The 24491-nt window shown below is 36.5% G+C and overlaps 1 pseudogene; it reads left to right on the top strand.

Annotated features, from left to right (window-relative positions):
* The first annotated feature begins 23319 nt into the window (after nucleotides 1–23319).
* Nucleotides 23320–24073, top strand: LOC126014359 (non-homologous end joining factor IFFO1-like; annotated as a pseudogene).
* Nucleotides 24074–24491: the final 418 nt, after the last annotated feature.

Genomic DNA, 24491 nt, shown 5'->3' with positions numbered 1-24491 from the left:
TACAGAATTATACCTAGTAAATAGCCTGATTCTACACTGGCCAAACCTGTTTGTTAGCAGGTATTCAAAGTGACAGGGAAAGTCCCTGAGGCAAAGTCATCCTGCTGTGGTGCTCAAAGACAAGGAGAGAAAACATTGTCTTAAAGATGCTATGTTTTGACTTGGCCTTTAGAAGTAAATAGGCTGACAGAAAGAGACCAAGCCTGTCTTATTTGGTGCGGAAAATTCTCTGGGAAAAGAAATTTGATAGAGGCCCTAGTTCAGCCTGTAATTTTTACAAAGGAGAGATAGTCAAATAATGACCAAAAATGTAATGCCAAGCATCTGGAAATTCCTCAACCATCCACACAGGGGAAAAAGTGTCCACAGTGGGCCTTTTGAGGAACACCATGGGGGTTATTTCAATTCTCCCCAACAGGGAAATCTAAGTATACATCTGGTGGGCTGAGCGCCACTAAAGTTTAAGTATGTCATGGCAAAAAACTTTGGACTCAGAAGAGTTGTAAGGGACAAAGATGAACCCATCATACTAATCAAGAGATATGTGCAACAAAAATAATTCACACTATTAAATATATATATGCACCCACTGAATGACCAACAAATTATCTAATACAATTATAGACTAATTTGGAAGAGGATACAAGAATAACACAATAATTGTGGGAGACCTCAACATGCCCCTGCCAACAGGGCCACCAGTCTGAAAACCCACAAAAATATACTAGCCCTGAAAGAGAAATAAAAGAAAGAGGACAATATGTGTGTGTGTGTGTATATATATATATGTATATGTATATACATATATATATATATGTATATGTATATGTATATACATATATATATGTATATGTATATACATATATATATATCCTCAAAAACCTGGATACACATTTTTTTTCTAATGTACATGGGTCATTCTCCAGGATAGACCACATTTTGGCACATAAAACATACCTCCATAAAATCAAGAGGATAGAAATTTTGCAGGTTACCTTTGCTGACCACAAGGATCTGAAATTAGATGTGAAATACAAAGGGACACAGAAGAAAAACTTTAATACCTGGAAAATAAACAGTCTACTAATGAACAACCAGTGGGTCCGAGATAAAATCAAGGAGAAAATCAAAACTTTCCTGGAAACAAATGACAATGAAGACACAAACTATCACAAACTATGGGACACAGCAAAATCTGTACTGAGAGAAAAATTTATAGCCTTGCAAGCACACATCAGGAAGGAAGAAGGGGCATACCTAAATAGCTTAATGACACAGCTCATAAAATTAAAAAATGATCAACAAAAGAATCCAAAAATAGAGAGACAGAAGAAAATACCAAAGCTTAAAGCAGAAATCAATGAAGTGGAAAACCAATTGACAATCCAAAAGATCAAAGAAAGCAGAAGTTGGTTCTTTGAAAAATAAAGCAGATTTTAAGCCATTGGCAAAACTCACAGAGAGAAACTTGATAAACTGTATTAGAAATAAAAGGGGGGAAATTACTACAGATATTGGAGATTCAAAGGGTAATCAGAGACTACTTTGAGAAACTCTATGCCACTAAACATGAGAACCTGGAAGGAATGCATAAATTCTTGTACTCTAATAACCTTCCACAGTTGAATAGGGAGGATGTAGCATATCTAAACATCCCACTCACTATTGAGGAAATTAAAACAGTAATCAAACTTGTGCCAAAAAACAAAGCCCAGGCCCACAAGGATTCACTAATGAATTGTTTAACCTTTTAAGAGGAACTACTACCAATCCTAGCCAGGCTCTTTATGAAATTGAAAAAAATGAGAACACCAAAAAATAGCTTTTATGAAGCCAACATTACCTTGATGCCAAAACCGGACAGAGATGCTTCCAAAAAAGAAAATTAGAGACACACAGATGAACACAGATGCAAAGATCCTCAAAAAAATCCTCGAAAATAGGATCCAATGCCTCATCAAGAAGGTCATTCACTACGATCAAGTAGGTTTCCTCCCAGTAATGCAAGAATGGTTTAACATCCGTAAATCTATCAACGTAATACACAACATCAACTACAAGAAAAATAAAAATCACATGATCATATCAATAGAAGCAAAGAAAGCATTAGATAAAATCCAACACTCATTCTTGATAAAAAATAAAACTCTCAGTAAGATGGGAATGAAAGGAACCTTTCTCAATATAGTTAAGGCCATCTACCACAAGCCAATGGCAAATATTATCATCAGTGGAGTAAAACTAAAAGACTTTCATCTAAATTCTGGTACAAGACAGGCCTGTCCTCTTTCACCATTGCTATTCAACATAATACTGGAAGTACTTGCTATAGTAATTAGGCAAGAAAAAGATATTAAGGTAATCCAGATAGGAATAGAAGAAGTCAATCTCTCACAGTTTGCAGATGACATGATACTATATTTAGAAAGTCCTAAAGACTCTACCAAAAAGCTACTAGAAAAAAATGGATTTATACACCAATATGGTAGGCTACAAAATTAACACTCAAAAATCAATGGTCTTTTTATACATCAATAATAATTGAGAAGAAATGGACATTAAGAAAACAACCCCATTCACATTAGTGCTACACCAACTCAAATATCTTGGAATCAACTTGATCAAACACATGAAGCACCTATAAAAATACTATAAATCCCTACTCCAAAAAATAAAAGGACAAACAAAGATGGAAACACAGGATTAAAATAATTAAAGTTGCAATACTCCCCAAAGCATTATACAGATTTAATGTGAACCCTCTAAAGATACCCATGACATTCTTGAAAGAAGTGGATCAAACACTTCTAAAATTCATTTGGAACAATGAACACCCTCAAATAGCTAAAGCAATTCTTGGGAAAAGGAATATGGGAGGCATTAATTTCCTCAATTTAAAACTGTATTACAAAACAATAGTTTTCAAAACAGCATGGTATTGGAATAAAGACAGACCCTCCGATCAGTGGAATGTGCTTGAGTACTCAGAGAATGTTCCCCAGACATACTGTCATCTAATTTTTTATAAAGAAGCAAGAAATCCTAAATGGATCAAAGGAAAGCCTCTTCAACAACTGGTGTTGGCAAAACTGTTAGCCACTTGCAAAAAAGCGAACTCAAACCCTCGGCTAAGACCATGTATGAAGGTCAAATTCAAATGAATTTAAGACCTTGATATCAGACTTGAAATCATAAGGTATATAAAACAACACATTGATAAATGACTCCATGACATTGAGACTAAAGGCATCTTTCTTTTTAATTTTTATTTTGATCATATTGACTTACATATCTTTCACAGTAGTATTTTAGGTACATATTAACATTGAATCAGGGGGAATACCCATCACCAAATTTGTCCTCCCCCAATCCCCTTTCCCTTCCTGCAACCATATCCCCCACCATCACCCCCCCCTCCCGGGCTGCTAGAGTAGGTGGTCCCCTCTTTGTCTAGCTTACTATTAGTGATCATATATCTGTTTGGTCCTGGTACCCTCTCTTGTTTCCCCCTCTATTTGAGAGGTGCAGCTCGATAATTCGAGTTATGTGGTTTTGTTTGAAGGAAAGAAAAGCAATAGAATGGAGTAAAAATAAGAAAAAATAAAAAATAATAAAATAATAAAATAAATCAAATAAGTTGAAAATGGCAGAGTCCTTCTAGAGGCTTTCAACCTCAGTTTGAGCGAGGACCTGAAAAAAGTAATTGAAACACTATATCAATACGGAAAAAAAATATCAAATTAAATATCCAGTGAGCACTACAGCAATAAAGACAAGCACCACACAATAGTCTCAGTTCTGAAATCAAACCATGCTGGAGTACAAAAAGAAAGAGAAAGATAAAGTAAAATAAAATAAAATTGGAGACATCAACTTCAATATCTACACCAAAATAAAAATGTTAATAAAAATCAATAAATCAATTTATATATTAAAAATGATTATTTTGTGCTTTTTAATTCTTTTTCTCCCTGCATAGGCACAGTAACTATTGGGGATATTCTAGAGGGAATTCCCTTGGCTTAGGAGATACAGGGTTCCTCCACCCCTTAAGTATACTGTCATGGAATTAACTATAGACTCCTTGCGTGATCATTTACTCTCCCTCGGTGCTTTTGGGGTGTATAGAGGACTTCTGCTTCGTCATGGATGGTAAAATAAGACCTCTGTATCTAGAGATATTGGTGTCTGGACAGCTCAAGGAATGGAACTTATGATGAAGTCTTTCTTTGTGGTTCTAGCAGTTCTGCTTCTTTGGTGTCGTTTTAATCCATTTTCTGTAGTTGGTGGTCTTGGTCATTACATTGCTCCTATGATGGAGCCTGGGATAGAGACTTTCGTTATGCTTCCGGTAGACCGGTTCAGTTGTGATTGTCTCAAGACTAAAGCCATCTTTGAGGAGGAAACAGCACTCTCCAAACAAGTAGAAGCAGAGTTAAACAGATGGGAATATATTAAGCTGAGAAGCTTCCGCACCTCAAAGGAAATAGTGCCCAAGATACACTAGCCACCCACTGAGTGGGAGAATCTATTCACCCATTAACAATCAGAGATGGGCCAATATCCCAAATATACAAGAACTGACAAAACTTCACAAGAAAAAAAAATCTAATTCCATCAAAAAAAATGTGAGAAAAAATGAACAGACACTTTGACAAAAAAGAAATACAAATGGCCAAAAGGCACATGAAAAAAATGCTCCACATCACTAACATTCAGGGAGATGCAAATCAAAGTAACTATGATGTACCATCTCATGCCACAGAGATTGGCACATATCACAAAAAAATGAGAACAAGCAGTGCTGACCGGAATGTGAAGAGAAAGGAACTCTTATCCATTGCTGGTGGGAATGCCATCTAGTCCAACCTTTATGGAATGCGAAATGAATATTCCTCCAAAAACTGGAAATTAGCTCGTGTACGATCCAGCTATACCACTTCTAGGGATATACCCTAATAACACAAAATTCCAATACAAAAATCTGTTCCTCACACCTATATTCATTGCAGCACTATTTACAATAGCTATACTCTGGAAACAACCAAGATGTCCTTCAACAGATGAATGGCTAAAGAAACTGTGGTATATATCCACAATGGAATATTAGGCAGCTGTCAGAAGAGATGAATTTCATAAAATTCTTTTATTCATGGATGTACATGGAATCTATAGTGAAATAAGTCAGAGGAAGAGAGATAGATGTAGAATAGTCTTACTCATCTATGGGTTTTAAGGAAAATAAAAGACATTCTTGCAATAATTTTCAGAGACAAAAGAGAGAAAGTCTGGAAGGTCCAGCTCACTACATGAAGCTCACCACAAAGAGTCATGAGTGCAGTTAAAGAAATAACTACAATGAGAGTTATTATAACAATATGAATGGATGAGAAAAGTAGAAAACTGTCTAGAGTACAGGTGGGGGTCTTGTGGGGAGGAGGGAGATTTGGGACATTGGTGATGGGAATGTTGCACTGGTGAAGGGGGGTGTTCTTTATATGACTGAAACTCAACTACAATCATGTTTGTCATCAAGGTGTTTAAAATATTAAAAATATAATAATAAAAGAATAGAATTGTGGTTTATTTGGGTGCCAAAATCAAGAAAAAGTATAAAGAATAGGCTAGCCGTTCAATTCATTCTGCAAAAAGATTATTGCATCTTGCAACTGTTCTAGCTTCCAGAATCTTTATGATGTTTTACTATGTATCCTCATCCCTTGTTCACTTACTGGCTACCCATGGAATTCTAAAATCAAATAGATTGCTATAAATTTCTAACAATTAAAAATTTTATTGAGGCCATTGTGATTTACAAGTCTTCACAGTTTATTTTATTATTTTATACAGAAAAAATGAATTTTTCCATTAATTGTAGCCTTTCATTTTACTATAAAATTTGTTATTTATAATAGCATTTTTCCAGTATTTAGGATATTATAAATATATTATTAAGTTATGTCCAAATAGTGAGAGTCTGAGTTCTTCCTTTCCTATATTTCTAATCTTAATATCTTTTTCTTGTCCAACGGCTAGGAAAGTAATTCTAGTTCTTATTGTAGTGGTAATAATAAACAAAGTTGCCTTGTGAAAGATCCTAGAGGTTCTTTAGTTTTTAGACATTACATTTACTGTGTGCTTCTAAATATGGATTTGAATATATCAAGGACAGTTTAATTCTAATTTTTAGTGTTTTTATCATGATTGGGTTGTGAATATTGTCAACTATATTCTAATGATCTATTCATATTTTTCTTTTATTGATTTGGTATATTTACTTAATGTTAAACTTTACTTGAATTACTGTAAAGAATCCTACTTGGTTATATTGTACAATCTTTTTATTGAATTGCATGATTCTACTTGCTAGTTTTTTTGGTGAGGATCTTTGTATCTATGTACATCAAGCATATCAGCCTGTACTTCACATTTTTGTGATTCTCAGTATGTTTGAGTATTAGGGGTAAGTTTGCTTCATAGAAAAATTTTGAAAGTGTTTTAATTGTATTACCTTTTGAAAGAGTCTGGAAAGGATGATCATTTGGATCTTTTTAAGAGTTTGAAAGAGTTAATACAGACTGTGCTTTTGTTTAGGATAAGACTTTGCCATTTCAATTCTGTCTGTAGTGATAGGTCTGATTAAGTATTCTAAATTACCTCAGTTCAATCCTGGGAGGCCAAAGGAGTCCAAGAATTTAACCATATCTTCTAGGTTCTTTCATTTCATGGCATAACAATTTTAAAAGTAAACTCTGATTTTCCTTTTATTTTTTTTGAAGATTTGTTGTGATATTCCCCATTTCATTCTGAAACAGTTTATTAGGGTTCTCTTTCTTTCATGTGAGTCTTTTTTCTAGTTTATTTTTTGAAAAATAAAAGCTATTGGTTATATTGATATTTTGGATTAATTTTGTATTTCTAGTTCATTAACTTCCATATATTTATATTTAAATATATAGATATATATTTATATTTTATACATATATCATATGTTTACAATATAAATATAATATATTAATATTTATTGTTATATATTACATATATTATTATATATTATATTACATATAGAGATATATCCTTTCTGCTGCCTACTGTCAGCCCCCTCTGGTGGTTTTTATCCATCTGTTATACTTCTACAGTCAAGTTATTTATGTGAGCCTTCTCTTTATTCCTAATTCATGGCTGTAACCTGTCTTCTGAATACAATTTTTTGATGTACCCAAAATTCTGATAACTAGTGTGCTCTTTCTCTTTTTTTCCAGAAATTTTTTGGTTTTGTTTTTAATCCAATATTTTTTCAGCAGTGAGATGTTTTCTGGTGATAAAGTTATGCCTACATTTCTGTTAAAAATTCATTACTATTTTTAGTGCATCATGGTCTGAGAAGTTAGTTGATTCAATTTCTATCATCTTGATACTGTGGAATTATGTTTTGTGTCTCTATATGTAATCTTGCATTGTGCATTGCTGAAAAATGTGTACTTGGGTTTTGGGGGATGAATAGCTATATGTGTGTTTGTTAATAGGTTCTATTACCATGATGAATACTCTGACTACGAATGCATTGTAAGTATATTTATTAGCAGTTGGCTTAAGTAACTTGCTGAGACTGCATGGATGCATATATATTTAGGAGTGTGAATTCTACTCAAAGTATGTATTCTTGATTAAGAAATTACCATGGTTTGTCAGCGATGGATTTTTTTCAGAATCAGAGGGGCCCTTTCTAACCAAAATCAGTTATTTTGCCTTGAAAAGAGAGCAGCTGTGTCACAAAACTTGGCACCTACAGCAGTGTGTTTCTCTTGGACTCAGGCTCAGAATCCATATCAGTTCCCACACCAGACATTAGAACAGCTATAATGCAAAAACAAAAAAAAAATGTTGCTAGTGGCAGCAGGTTCCTCTAGAGCAGTGCTTCTCAAATAGTGGAGTGTGCTGGCAAACAGTGTCATAACAAGCTAAGCCCCATGTTTATGTCTCTGTATGTCTCTGGAGCTGAGTGTTTCTGTGTCCTGCTTCAAACCCCACTTCGAAAAGCTATGCATTAAAAAACATGCTCATTGAAGCCATTAATCCAGACATCACCTCTGATTAAAAAATCAGCTCAAATTATTTTATATATTTTTGTTCTGCAGGTTAAAGTTTTTTTTTTAATAAAGATACTATTTAGAGTAGCAAGGGAGCACGAAAAAATGTTTTCTTCTTCCTACGGGGGCATGACAGAATAAAATTAAGAAGCACTGCTCTAGAGGCAGGGGACTTTTTTTTTTTAACTCATATCAATGTCTGTGCTCTGACAAATACACAGCAATTCTATGTTCCTCTGCAGCCTCACATTCCTTCTATTCATGAATCATCACAACATATAATTACCACCATAATATTAAATTCACAGTGGAAAAACAGCACAGAAACACACCACATTCATGTCAAGAATGTAGTTCTGAAGAACCAACTAGTGTTAGCTACTTATTAGTCCATCCGATAAGAATTTAAAGAAGAAATTTTGAGGATATTCAAAGCACCCAATGATACCACGGAACAAAATGCCAAAGAGATTAAGAGGATAAAAGAGTAAAAATGAGAAAATTTTAAACAAATAACAAGACTGAAGACTTTGGGAGGTGAAATTAAAACCTCACTGAGAAGTTCGCGAGACAGCAACAGTGTTAGGGCAGCAATACAAAGGAGACTGAACATACCTAGAGCTACTCATGTCAGTGTGACCCCAATGGAAAAGTTCCAAAACCCATTAATGGTACCAGACACCTGAAAAGGAAGCAAAGGCAGGTCACTAGATATAATATCAGACACTGAGGGAGATCACTGGAAAAAAAAAATGGAGGTAGTTTTAGTATAAAGAACAGAGGCTGAGCTTAATGCAGCAGCTGTGATCAGAGTGTGCATAGAGACAGATGACTGTTGCCCAGAATCATACTTGGGACATGTGGAAAGTGACAGAAGGGCTGGAAATTGTGAGAAGTGACAGCAGGACTGGGAATTGTGCAAAGAGATATGGACCCTTTATAAGTTGCAGACAACAGGACGAGAAACAACTTTAGCACCTGGAAATTAAACACTCAGTGGTCAGAGATGAAATCAAGAAGAAAATCAAAAGTTTTATGGAAACATATTAAAAAGATTTCAAGAATTAACAGAACTTGTGAAACAGCAAGATTGGTATTAAGAGGAAAATTTATAGCTTTTCAAGCATTCATCAAGAAGGAGAAAAGGCCTACATAAATAACTTAATGGCAGAACTTAAGAAATTAGAAAATGAAAATAAAATAAGTCAATATAGAAAAATGGAAGGAAATAAGAAAATATAGAACAGAAATTAATAAACTGGCAAAGCAGGAAATAATCAAAAAGATCAATCTAAGCAAAATTGTTTTTTTTAAATAAACAAGATTGAAAAACCATAGAAAGACTCACAAAGTAAGAAAAATAACTTAACAAATTATATCAAAAATGTAAAAAAAACAAATACTACAGATACAGACACTACAAATAATACAGAAATATAAAGCATAGAAATGATTACTTTTGGAATTTTTATACAGCAAACCAAAAAGCTTGGAACATATTGATAAATTTTTTGATTCCTAAACCCTTCAAAGTCTGAACCAGGATGATCTGGAATACACGAACAAACCCCATCACTGTCCAAGAAATTGAAATGCTTTTCAAAATGCTTCCTAAAAACAAAAGCACAAACTCAGGTAGATTCACTAGTGAATTCTTTTACCATTCATGGAGAACAAACTACCAATCATTTTTTAGACTCTTCCAGGAAATAAAAGAAACAAACACTTTCTAATAGTTTTTAGTGAAGTGAACATCATTTTGATAACAAAAGCAGACGTAGACACCACAAAAAAAAAATCAAGCCAATATTCTTGAAGAACATAGATCCTCAAAAATACTAGCAAATAAAATCCAACAAATCATCAAGAAGTTCATACACTACGAACAAGTAGGACTAATCCCAGGGAGGCAAGTTTGGTATAACACATACAAGTCAATCAATATAATAAACACCATCAATAAAATATCATATTATCATAAAATAGATGTAGATAAAGCATTTGACAACATGATTTGTTCATGATAAAAACTCTCAATAAGATGGGAATTGAGAGATCTTTTCTCAGTATAGTCAAAGACATTTACCAAAAGTCCATGGCAAATATACTCAACGGAGGAAAATTAAAAGTTTTCTAAGATCTGGCATAAGATAACTCTTGACACTTCTATTAAATATAATACTGGAAGTACTTTCCATAGCACTCTGCCAAGAAAAATATTTTAATGGCATCCACTTAGGAAAGAATGAATGGAGCTCTTGGTGTTTGCAGATGAAATAATGTATCTAGAAAAAACTAAAAATATTGCATTGAAGCTAATGGAATCTTCAACAAAAAAACACCATTGGCAAAGAAAGCAAAAGCAATGATAAATAAATGAACTACGTTATATAAAAAATCTTCTGTACCTCAAAAGAAATGCTGACTAGGACATTAATACAACCCAAAGAATTGAGAAGCTATTCACCAATACCCATCTGAAAAGGGGTTAGTATCTACAATCTATAAAAGTGCTACTACAACTAAGCAATATAAATACATCTAACCCCATCCACAATGGGGAAATGAAGTGAAAAAACATTTTCTCAAAGAAGAAAAACAGATGGCCAAAAGGAAGAAAACCACCATGAAGAAGAAATGGTCAAAATATCATTGCTTAGAATTTCTTCGAACTGAAAAGTACATGCACCCATATTCTGGACACAGAAAGGGTACAAGGTAAAAGATACCCAAATAAAATAACCTCAAGATATATCCAATTAAGAATGATAAAAAAATCTATAGATGTAGAATACTAAAAACAGCAATATCAAAAATGAAAATTACATACAAAGAAGCAAACTTAAGATTTACAGCACATATATCACAAGTATCACTCCAGGCCCCAAAACAGTGGAGGAATATTTATCTTTAAAATTCTCAATGAAATTAATACCTTGGAACAAATACTTCACCCATACTTTCATTTAGGTTTGAAGGAAGTATACACAGCTTGACAGGTAAACAATAATTCAGGAACTTTACAGTATCAATGCGAACCTTTAAAAAGAATTAGAGTCAGCACAGGCCTCAGAGGTTTGGGCATTTTCCAGTCACCTCTGAACCAGGGAAGCCATCTACGAAACAACCAAAGTTGTCTATGACATCACCTGGAAGCAATCCTCTACCAGGGAAGACCCTACTGCTGCTCTGAAATCGATTTACTCAAAAGAGTCTTCCCTTAACACTGGGAAGATTTAAACAACAATGACCTGCATACTGGACAGGGCTTTCTGCATTGCCCTTCAATTGTGAGTTGAAATTAGATGCCGCTCTGCACCATCCTGACTTCAATGTAGGATATACAGATTCCAGGATCTTTAGTACAGAAACATGATACTAACAACAGAGACTGTGAAAATATAACTGTATGGGCACTACAGACAATGACCGGGATTGGACAAACTAGTTTGCCTGGAGCCTAGAAATGGTCTTATGTCAGGAAACTTCAGGGGTAGGGTCTCCGGGTACTTAGGTCAAAGTTTTTCCTTTCCATGACCCCCAAAGTTTGGTGGGCCCATGCAAATGATAATTGCCATTCTAACATTGTTTTTACAGTGCTCCTTTGACTCTAAGCCTTTCAGAAACCACTAGTAAAAATATCTGGAACTGCATGTATGCTTTTAGTTACACAAGCATTCTGGGGAATAAATGAGGGAGATAAGGGATATATGCTTGGGAACAGGGATGAAAGGAGGAGAATACTGGTGGTGGAAAGGCCCTCATTATCACTGTGTACCTTAAATATCACTGTGTAAGATTTGTGAAAAAAAAAAAATAAATTAAAAATGCCTCTAATAACGTAAGCCATTACGATAAAAAAAATTGTGTTTTAATCAGAAGTGTTCTTTGACTTACATGTATTATTATATTAATTATATTATATGTCATGTTATGCTACTATATTATGTTATGTTAGTTCACCTCAATATGTTAATCAATTTTGTCTCTTGAATAAATTCTTACAATAAAAAATTAAAAAATAATAATAATAATTTAAAAAAAAGAATTAGAGTTAACTTTAAGGCAAGACAGACCTCACAAACACCCCAAACTGCTACAAAGAGATGACACAACATTCTTTGATAATCATCCCTCTCATGTCATTGTACTACATATGCCAATTAAAAGACACAGAGTAGAAAAGTGGAACAGAAAATAAAATCCAACATTCTGCTCTCTACAAGAAGCATTAGAATGTCTGTGAAACACAATGTTGGGATAACTATTCTTAATAAAAAGGATATCCTGCAGCCAGGGAGATAGCACAGCAGTAGAGCCTTTGTCTTACACTCAGTCATTCCAGGACAATGGTGGTTCAAATCCCGGACCCCATATGGTCCCCCGTGCCTACCAGGATCAATTTCTGAGTGCAGAACTAGGAGTAACCCCTAAGCGCTGCCAGTGTGACCCTAAAAACAACAACAACAACAACAAAATATTGTAAATGCTACTGGGGTGGCCATAATAATATCACATACCACAATCTTCAAGTTTATAAAAGGTAATTTTTTACTAATCAAAAGATACGAACATCAAAAAGAAATCACACTCCTACACTCCTAAACGTATATGCATCCAGTAAAAACACTGAAACAACTTTTAATAGATTTGAAGTAAGGTATAAATAACTATGAACATTTTTGTGACCACAGTGTTTAAATAAAGAAATTATTTTAAAAATTAAAAACACAGTAGTAGTTGAAAACTACAGCACTGCTTTTTCATTTCTTGTTACTTCAAACAGGTTAAAACAACCAGAATAAATTGGCTTGGAGGGGAAAAAAGGGGGGGTTAGTAAATATATATTGGGATTTCCATCCCCCCAAAGCTAAATATGCATGTTGTTGTTTGTTTGTTTTTTATTAATATCTTTATTTAAACAACTTGATTACAAATATGATTGTAGTTGGGTTTCAGTTATGTAAAGACTTCATCAGTGCAACATTCCCATCACCAATGTCTCAAATCTTTCTCCTTCGTACCCCACTGCCACCTGTATTCAAGACAGGCTTTTTACTTCCCTCAAACATTCACATTGTTATGATAGTTGTAAGTGTAGTTTTTCTCTAACTGCACTCACCACTCTTTGTGGTGAGCTTCATGTCATGAGCTGAACCTTCCAGCCCTCCTCTCTTTGTCTCTGAGTATTATTGCAAAAATATCTTTTATTTTTCTTAAAACCCATAGATGAGTGAGACTATTCTGTGTCTATAAATCTCCCTCTGACTTATTTCACATAGCATAATATATTCCATGAACATACATGTATAGGAAAATTTCATGAATTCATCTCTCCTGATGGTTTCATAATATTTTATTGTGTATATGTATCACAGTTTCTTTACCCATTCATATGTTGAAGGGCATCTTTGTTGTTTCCAGAGTCTGGCTATTGTAAATAGTGATGCAATGAATATAGGTGTGAGAAAGGGACTTTTGTATTGTATTTTTGTGTTCCTAGGGTAAATCCATAGGAGTAGTATAGCTGGATCATATGGGAGCTCAATTTCCAGTGTTTGGAGGAATCTCCATATCGCTTTCCATAAAGGTTGGACTAGATGGCATTCCCACCAGCAGTGGATAAGAGTTCCTCTCTCTCCACATCCCTGCCAGCACTGCCTGTTCTCATTCTTTGTGATGTGCACCAATCTCTGTGGTGTGAGATTGTACATCATAGTTGTTTTGATTTGCATCTCCCTGATGATTAGTGATGTGGAGCATTTTTTCATGTGCATTTTGCACATTTGTATTTCTTCTTTATCAAGGTGTCTGTTCATTTCTTTTCCCCATATTTTGATGGGATTAGATGGTTTTTCTTATAAAGTTCTGTCAGTGCTTTGTATATTTTGTATATTAGCCCCTTCTCTGATGAGTATTGGGTGAATAATTTCTCCCAATCAGTAGGTGGAAATATTTCTTTTGAGGTGCAGAAGTTTCTCAGATTAATATATTCTTGTTTGTTTATCTCTGCTTTCACTTGTTTTGGAGACTGCTGCTTACTCCTTAATGATGCCTTTAGTCTCAATGGCCTGGAATGTTTTACCTATGTGTTGCTTGATAAGCTTAATGGTTTCAGGTTTGATATCAAGTTCTTTAATCCATTTAAATTTGACCTTCATACATGGTGTTAGCTGAGGATCTGGGTTTGCTTTTTTTGCAAGTGGTTAACCAGTTGTTCCAACACCACTTGTTGAAAAGGCTTTCCTTTGCTCCATTTAGAATTTCTTGCTCCTTTATCAAAAATTAGGTGATTGTATGTCTAGGGAGCATTCTCTGGGTACTCAAGCCTATTCCACTGATCTGAGGATCTGTCTTTATACCTATACCATGCTTTTTTGAAAACTATCACACTTAATAAAGTTTAAAATTGAAAAAAGTAATGCCTCCCATATTCTTTTTCCCAAGGATTGATTTACCCATTCTAGGGTGTTTATTTTTCAAAATGACTTTCAGAAGTGTTTGATCCACTTTTGAAGAATGTCATGGGTATATTTACAGGAAGCACATTAAATCTGTACAATGCTTTGGAGAGTATTGCCATTTTAATGATGTTAATCCTGCCAATTCATGAGCAGGGTATGTGTTTCCATTGCCTAGTATCTTCTCTTATTTCTTGGAGCAGTGTTTTATAGTTTTCTTCATATAGTTCCTTCACGTCTTTAGTCAAGTTGACTCCAAGTTATTTGTTGTATATATCTACTGTTTCTAGTAGCTTTTTCTATAAACTTTAGGATTTTCTAAGTAGAGTATCATGTCATCTGCAAACAGTGAGAATTTGGTTTCTTCCTTTCCTATCTGGATTTCCTTGGTATCTTTTTCTTGCCTAATCACTATAGCAAGTACTTCCAGTACTATGTTGAACAGCAGTGGTGAAAGAGGACAGCCCTGTCTTGTACCGGAATTTAGAGGAAAGGTTTTTAGTTTTTCTCTATTGAGGATGATATTTGCCATTGGCTTCTGGTAAATGGCCTTAAATATATTGAGAAAGGTTCCTTTCATTCCCATCTTATTGAGAGGTTGTTTTATTTTTATCAAGAATGGGTGTTGGATCTTTTGAAATGCTTTCTCTGCATCTATTGATATGATCATGTGATTTTCATTTTTCCTGGTGTTGATGTTGTGTATTGTGTTGATAGATTTATGAATGTAAAATCATCCTTTAATTGCTGGGATGAAACCTACTTTATCGTAGTGAAAGATCTTCTTGATGAGCCATTGGATTCTATTCGTGAGGATTCTGTTGAGGATCTTTGCATCTGTGTTCATCGGAGATATTGGTCTGTAATTTTCTTCTTTGGCCACATCTTTGTCTGGTTTTGGTATCAAGGTGATGTTGGTTTCAGAAAAAAGTATATGGAAGTGTACCCTTTTTTACAATTTCATGAATGAGCCTGGCCAGGATTCGCAGTAGTTCCTCTTGAAAGGTTTGAAAGAAATCATTAGTGAAATCATCTGGGTCTGGAGTTTTGTTTTGGGCAGATATTTGATTACTGTTTAAATTTCCTTAATGGTGATGGTGGTGTTCAGTTATGCTACATCCTCCTTCTTCAAATTTGGAAGGTATGAGTACAGAATTTATCCATTTCTTCCAGATTCTCTCATATTTGTTGGCAAAGAGTTTCTCAAAGTAGTCTCTGATTACCCTTTGAATCTCTGTAATATCTGCTGTAAGCTCCCCTTTTCATTTCTTTTTTTTTTTTTTTTACAATAAAAAGAGCAGGAAATATTTATTTAAAAAAACATAGAATACAAATAGAAAGGTTCTTATTAAGATGATAAAATAAAAATAAAAATAACAACTAGTTTGTAAGGAATGTGAATGGAAGAGAACCTTTGTTCACTGTTAGCAGGGAGGTCACACGATGCAGCAGTCACTGCAGAAATCAGTATTGGAGAATCTGCAAAAAATTAAAAACTGGGGCAGGAGTGGTTAGCACAGTAGGTAAGGACATTTGCTTTGCATGCAGCTGACCTAGGTTTGACCCTGACCCTGGCATTCTCACTGGTCCCCCAAGCCTGCCAGGAATAATTTCCCTTTTCATTTCTAATACAGGTTATAAAGTTTTTCTCTTTCTTCGTGAGTTTTGCCAATGGTCTATAAATTTTGTTAATTTTTCAAAGAACCGACTTCTGCTGTCATTGATCTTTTGGATTGTTTTTTTGGATTTCCACTTCATTGATTCCTCCTCTGAGCTTTGTTATTTCCTTCTATATCCATATTTTTGGTTCCTTTTGTTGATCATTTTCTAATTTTATGAGCTGCATCATAAGGCTATGCAGGTATGTCCCTTCTTCCTTCCTGATGACTGCTTGCAAAGCTATAAATTTTCCTCTCAGTACTGCTTTTCTGTGTACCATAGATTCTGATAGTTTGTGTCTTCATTGTCACAGGAAAGTTTTGATTTCCTCTTTGATTTTTTTCTCAGACTAACTGTTTATCAGTAGCAAACTGTTTAATTTCCAGTTGTTAACGTTTTACTTCTGTGTCCCTTTGTAGTTCACATCTAATTTCAGATCTTTGTGATCAGTGATGGTAGCCTGCAAAATTTCTATCCTTTTGATTTTATGGAGGTATGTTTTATGTGCCAGCATGTGTTCTATCCTGGAGAATGACTCATGTATATTTTAAAAGAATGTGTATTCAGGTTTCTGATGATGAGTGTACTATATATCTACTAGGCGTCTTTCTTCCATTTCTCTTTTCAAGGCTAGTATATTTTTATTGGATTTCAGTCTGGTTGACCTGTGAAGTGTTGACAGGGCCATGTTGAGGTCTCTGACAATTATTGTGTTATTATTGATGTCCTCTTTCAAATTTGTCAATACTTGTATTAGATAATTTGCTGGTCTCTCATTGGGAGCGTATATGTTTAGTAGTGTAATTTCTCTGTTGCACATATTCCTTGATTTGTACAACTAGTTCATCTTTGTCCTTTACAACTTTTCTGAGTCTAAAGTGTGTGTCATCTGATATTAATATGGCCATGCCAGCTTTTTTTTAATTTTTATTGTGATCATAATGGCTTACATATCTTTCACAGTAGTATTTTAGGTACATATTAACATTGAATCAAGGGAATACCCATCACCAAATTTGTCCTCTCCTCATCCCAGTTCACATTCTGCAACCTATAAACCCCACCATCACCCCCGGCTTTTAGAGTAGGTGGACCCCTCTTTTTCTAGCTTTCTATTAGTGGTCATATATCTGTTTGGTCCTGGTACCCTCCCTTGTTTCCCCCTCTATTTAAGAGGCAGAACTAGATAGAGTTATGTGGTTTTGTCTAAAGGAAAGAAAAGCAATAAAATGAGGTACAAAATAAAAAATAAAAAACAAATTAAAAAAAGAAGTCAAATAATTTGAAAATGGATGGAGACCTTCTAGAGGCTTTCAACCTCAGTTTGAGAGAAGACATGAGAAAAGTAATTAAAACACCACAACAATACAGAAAGAAGTATCAAATTAAATATCCAGTGAGAACTACAGCAATAAAGACAAGCACCACACAATAGTCTCAGTTCTGAAATCAAATCATGCTGGAGTGCAAAAAGAAATATAAAGATAAGATAAAATAAAATAAAATGAAATAAAATAAAATTGGAGCTATCAACTTTAATATCTACACCAAAATAAAGATGTCAAAAAACCATAAATCAATAAATAAATGTATGGAAAGATGATTATTTTCTGTTGTTTTTTTTTTTTTCCTTTTCCCCCTGCATAGGCACATTAAGTATTGGGGATATTATAGAGGGAATTCCTTGGCCTACGAGTTACAGGGTTTTTCCACCCCTGAAGTATACTGTCATGGGATTAACTGTAGACTCCTTGCATGATCATTTACTCTCCCCTCGGTGCTTTTGTGGTGTATGAAGGACTTCTGCTTCGTCTTGGATGGTAAAATCAGACCTCTGTATCTTGAGATCTTGGTGACTGTGCAGCTCAAGGAATGGAGCTTATGATGGAGTCTTTCTTTGTGGTTCTAGCAGTTCTGCTTCTTCAGTGTCATTTTAATTCATCTTCTGTAATTGGTGGTCTTAGTTATTATGTTGCTTCTAGGATGGAGCCTGGGATAAAGTCTTTTGTTATGTTTCCAGAAGACCCGTTCAGTTGCGGTTGTCTCAGTCAGACCTCTGGAGTTGGAGATCTTCTTTGTTGAACAGATTGCAGACCAAAATCTAGGCTAGAGCTTTTTGTTGCTGTTGTTGTTGTTGTAGTTGGTCCCGGGATGCATACTGTCGAGTCCTGGTTGTAACAATCAGTCATCTGTGTATAGCGATTTTGGCTTTTGCTCAGGTCAAAGGGTGACATGTTTTCTGATTTTATCTTATCGTTGGCTGATGAGGAAGGACAACTTGGTCTTAGATCAAGTTGTTCCCGTTTCCTCGTTGTCAGGTTATAAATTTAGAACTGGCACATGTTGGCATTAGAGCAGCATTATGAATGCCCTGGAGGGGATTTGGTTCCTGGAGCTGTTGTGGAGAACTCTGTGTCTGGGATCCAGGAGTCAAGGCTGGACGGTCGGTGTCTATTTCCCTGGAGTCTAAGTTGGTTCCACATGACATATGTTCAGGATGGGATATCCCTGTGTTGTAAAGAAGTATGAGTTCTTATCCCTAATAGATAAGAGGTTATTTTTACACGTAAACTTTCCCCTTTGTTTAATATGTCTTTGCAGAAAGAAGTGGTGCTAAATTATATTGCTGGTGGATTTTGGGGGGTGAAAAGAGAAGAAAACAGACACACGCCAAAAACTAAAAATATATATGCTCACACATATCTAAAGAAAAACGTTTCTTTTTTAAAAAAGATTAAATATAAGTTGTAATTAAAGGAATTAAGTGGGTCCAGGAGAGATAGCATGGAGACAAGGCGTCTGTCCTTCCTGCAGAAGGATGGTGGCTCAAATCACGGCATTTCACATGGTCCCCTATGCCTCCCAGGGTGATCTTCGAGCATAGAGCCAGGAGCACCCTCTGAGCGCTGCCTGAAGTTACCCAAAAGAAGCAAAAACAAATCAAATCAAAAAAAAACAAAAACTAAAACAAAACAAAAAGCAAAACAAAACAAACAAAAAAAAAACGGACAAGAATAAAAAAGAAAAGAAGAAAAAGAAAAGAAAAACAAAAAGGGAGGAAGTGAAACCAGAGATTATTTTACATTTGGGGAGAAACAGAGTATGAGGTAGTGTTATATAGTTCTATACTTACAATAAAAGTTTAGGCTTCCCCATTGTCTTTTGAGATTTCCTTGTGAGGTGTGTAGTCCAGGCAGGGAGGCCTTGGGTAGAGTTCTTGCAGTGGGGGTCCTTTAGAGCTAGTTCCAATATCAAGCCACAGTCCCTGTTAGGGAGAGGTGATTAGGAGGGCCACACTACATAAATCAGTCGGGGTGTTGGTTGTATTTTCTTTCCAGGAACGAGGTGAGAGCTTGAGTGGGTGTCTCTTCATTTGGGTAGTGGGTACTGGTTTGTTGGGGGTAGGAGGTCGGTATTGATGCCTAATGAATTAAGAACTGAGGGTGAAGAGTTACAATGTGGTGGGGATATTGGGCGTCAGATTGAGGGGTGAAGGGATAATCGAATTTCTGGAGGAGAGGGAGGGAATCATATATGAGAGGGGTTATATGGGGTATAGGTATGGGTTGTTTGTGATTTAGGTTTGTCCCTTAAGGAGGATTCCTATCTCTGTGTGCTCCTGCCCACATATAAACATATAGATGTTAGCTTAGGTGTATATTAATGTAGAGAGGTGGGGAGGGCAAGAGGTGTGCTGCGTGCATAAAGATAGGTAAGTATAGTACTTGTAAGGAAAGGAAACTAAAAGATCAACTTTTAGATATGTATATGTTTCGTGTCTCAAGTACTGACTGCTGTGTTAGTGCGGTCTATCTATATAGGTGTTTTCCCTTTGCAGTATTGTCCACAGCACCCTATAAGTCAGCTTTCCTTTCCTATAGAGGAGGTAACTGTGTGGTTTTTATTTGACATAGATTGAATTGATGATAGTGAGGAGAAGGTGGAAGAAGAGGGAGACAAGAAGTGAGAGATGGAAAAACAAAACAAAACAAAACAACAATCAAACAATAACAACAACAAAAATACGAAGTAATGAGAACAGAGAGTACAAGAGCAAGGACCTCTTAGTTTGCTTGAACGTGTTCAATGCTTAGGCCCTGCAGTAAAAATCTGTAGGTCACGGTTGTTACTTCGGTGATCTGGCTGGTCATGTGCTTCAGGTCCTAAAAGAAGGCATAATCTAGAGATAAAGGGTATATTAAAGAGTTTTATTTGGCCATTTTCATGATTCAAGCTGAGTATGGTGCCTCGTGTGACTGAGCACCGAGGTACCACCATAGTACGGTCACCCATTTTCTCCAGGAACCCCTATGGACAGAAAAACTGAGAGGTTATTTTAAATGTGGTAAGGTTAAGGCATTGAAACACAATATTTTGAAATGTTTCCGTTGGACTCAGTAGTTTCTCACCATAATCTTTACCTGTAATCCTGTATAAAATCCCTAGCAAATTATTATGGACCTTTGTAGTAAAACGATGATTACATACCTGTTTTCTCTATGCTGCTGTTTCTGCTATTGCTGTTTTTTTTATGATATAATGTGTAGTCGGGCTTTGTGTTGTTTCTCTTTCCTTTGTTTTTGGGCTCTACTCCCTAGTATATGGTGATTATTACAGTGTTTGAGGTTTCTATCCTGTTACACCCTGTTATTTAATCGTGGGGTATTGGTTATATATTTGGTGTATATTCTAGGTACTTCAGAATAGTGCTATCATTCTGTGTTTATCTTTCATCTTCTGGCTTGTTTCATTTAACATAATATGTTCTAGGTCTATCCATGTTGCTGCAAAGTCTGTAATTGTATCATTTCTGACTGCCATGTAGTATTCCATTGTGTATAGATACCACATCTTAATGATCCACTCATCTCTTGTTGGACATTGAGGTTGGTTCCGAGATGTGGCTATTATACTGAGTGCAGCAACAAATAGTGGGGTGCACACATTCTTTGGGATAAATGTCCTTCCGACTTGGGGGTAAATACCTAGGAGAGAAATTGCTGGGTCAAATGGCAGCTAAATTCTGAGTTCCTTAAGCACTCTCCAGACTGTTCTCCATAGGTGTTGGACTAGGGTGCATTCCCACCAGCAGTGGATGAGAGTGCCTTTCATACCACATCCCCATCAACAGAGATTGTTCCCATTATTTTTGATGTGAGCCATCCTCACTGGTGTAAGGTGGTACCTCATTGTTGTCTTGATTTGTATTTCCCTAATGATGAGTGAAGGTGAGCATATTTTCATGTGTTTGTTGGCCATCTTTCGGTCTTCCTCAGAGAAGTGTCTATTCATTTCTTCTCCCCATTTTTCTATGGCTTTATTTGGTTTTGGGGAGTCAGATTTCTTAGTGCTTTGTATATTCTGTTTATCAGCCCTTTATCTGATGTGTTGAGTGCGAAAATTTTTTCCCATTCAGTTAGCTGTCTTCTTGTTTTAAGTTGCATCCCAGCTTTTTTAAGGATTTTGTTTGCTTGTATTATTTTCCTCCAGCCTTTGATTTTGAGTCTATGTTTTTTCTGTCTATTCAGGTGTGTTTTCTGTAGGCAGCAGAAGGTAGGATTTATCTTTTTGATCTATTTAGCCACTCTGTGTCTCTTAACTGGTGCATTTAGTCCATTGACATTGAGGAAGATGATTGTCATGGGATTTAATGTCTTCTTTGTGTATAAGTTTGGTGTGTCTGTTGGTCTGTCTTGTCTTAAAGTAGACCTGTCAGTTTTCCCTTTGGGGTGGTTTCGCATCTGCAAAGTTTTTAGGCTGTTGCTTATCTGTGAAGTTATGTATCCTTCCTTCAAACCTGAACGTGAAACGGGCTAGGTGGAATAATCTAGGTGAAGCCTCCATTTCATTCAGTCTTGTCACAATATCCCACCACTGTCTTCTGGCCTTAAGAGCTTCTTGTGACATATCTGCTGTATATTTTATGGATGCTCCTTTGAATGTGATTTCTTTTTTTTTGAATTTCTGCTTTTAGTATTCTGTCTCTATCTGAAGAATTCGTCATTGTGACTAGGATGTGTCTTGAGATGTTTTTCTTCAGGTTTCTTTTAGCTGGTACTCTTATGGCATGCAGGATTTGATTGCATGCAGTCTTTAGCTCTGGGAGTTTTTTTTTGTGATGATGTCTTTAACTGTTGATTCTTCCTGGGGATCTCCTTTCTGGGCCTCTGGTACTCCAATGATTCTTATGTTGTTTCTGTTGAGTTTAACAAAGATTTCTATTTTTATATGTTTATGTTCTTTGAGTACTTTTTCCATTGTATGATTGTTTGCCTTAAGGTTCTTTTCCAGTCTCTTCTGCTGTATGGAGTTACTCTGCATGTCATCTTCCAGTTCAATCACTGATTCTGTCCTCGGCTACTGTTACCCTGCTGTTGATGTTTTTCATTGAGTTTTTCATTTTAGCTAACGTGTTTTTCAGATCTGTTATTTCAGTTTGGAGTTTTCTGAATTCTGTCTTTGGGTTCTGTTCAGCTAGATTTATGTTTTCTTTGATTTCCATGAGCTCCTCCATATTTCTATTCTAAACTCCTTATCTGAGAGATTAATCAGATGGTTGGTATTTTTTGGGTCATCAGAGTTATCATCTTCATTCTCTGAGCCTGGTGTTTGCCTGTGAGGTTTCCACATTGTCACTCTTGTAGTATGACTTTTTTTCTGCATGTTATGATGGGGTTCATTCATTAGAAAGAGCATGTGGCCATGAAGAGAGCGGCCATGCTCTTCTGGAGCCTCTAGGAGAGTGATTTTGCTGGGCCCTTCTTGGCCCACTCAGGAGAGGTTCAGGAGACAGAACAGTAGAGAAACATGCACAGATGGTATGCACAGTCTCTCTGAGCAGAGGCAGATTCCCTCCTGCCAGACTTCACAGACAAAGAATCTGCCTATCATTTTTGTTTGTTTGTTTGTTTATGGACCATAGACAGTGATGCTCAGGGATTACTCCTGGTACTCCTGGCTATGCACTCAGAAATCACTTCAATATGGGGGGGGGGCTATACAGTATGCCAGGGATCGGACTGTGATCTGCCCTAGTTTAGTATGTGCAGGGCAAATGCCCTACTGCTTACACTACCAATCCGGTCCCCCTAAATTCACATTTTTCTACAATGTTCATGGGAGATTCTCCAATTGACCACAAGCGGACATGTGAGGACATGATCAAGATGTTCCAGGTCCTGTCCATGTGGAAACTGGAGCGCAAGACAGCAGTGGAAGAGAACTCCTTCAGGCCAAGCCAAAGTGTGCCAAGACCAGGCCCTATGAGTGGGGGGAGGAAGAGAGTGCATTTTTGAGAATCAACGAGGAGGTGCAGCTCATGCTAAACCAGCTGCAGGAGTATGATTTTGAGGATGACTATGATAGCCTGACATGGGAGGAGACTAATGTAAAGCTGATTCTTTGGAAGGATTGTTCTGACTATGCGCTGGTGGCTGCTGAGCCTCAAGGTGAGCAGCAGGATAGCCTGGAGCGGGTGATCAAGGACACTGTTCAGGTACTTGGAGAAGGATCATCAGGAAATCACTGATCAGATTGAGCTGGAACTGGCCAAGACCAAGAGTGACATGACTGGCACCTGGACGTGCAGATGGAGACATGCTACAGGATCATCATGCAGTACAGGAATCGAAATTCCCCTGCTTTCCTTGTGGTTCCACTAGCTGACACATAGCCTCAGAGGCTGAGGACTCTGATGGAAACATCTTATCTGACAGCTCTATAAGATACAGGGTGTCTGGGGTCCTTGTGGCTCCAGGATTGGGTGCATCTCCACTCCTCGCTTCCTCCCTCAAACCCTGCACCTCAAACCAGAACCTTCTCCTGCCAGAAGCTTCTGCTGCCAGAACCTTCTCCATCGAGTAAGGCAAGCAGTGGGGGCATCACTCTGATTTCCAACTGGTGCTACCTGGGCCCAGCGCTGGTGGGAAGTGGATTGGGCCACTTGGTAGGGGCCCTTTTCTTGTGGGGGAAGATGGCACTCACCAAAGGCGCTCCATTATGGGTCCTGGTAAGCCAGAACTGAGACTGGGGCCCTTGATTTTGGAGAGACAGAAAGCAAAGTTAACTGATGTGTGAGTCTGCACAACCGTATGCATATGGCATTTGGGTGCATGAGCTCAGGGTCTTGATTTCACATGTCAGCTTTCTGAGCGGGGCACAGGACTGGGGAAACATCGAGGAGGCTGTGCTAGGCTGACGGTGGGATCTGGAGTAATAATGAAACTGGCACTCCTTTTGAGTAATCCTTGAGCACAAAACCGGAAGTAATCTCTGAGCACTG

Source organism: Suncus etruscus, chromosome 7 (genome assembly GCF_024139225.1).
Source record: "Suncus etruscus isolate mSunEtr1 chromosome 7, mSunEtr1.pri.cur, whole genome shotgun sequence".
NCBI lineage: Eukaryota > Metazoa > Chordata > Mammalia > Eulipotyphla > Soricidae > Suncus > Suncus etruscus.
The sequence above is the reverse complement of the archived record's forward strand: the minus strand, read 5'-3'. Positions and strand labels throughout refer to the sequence as shown.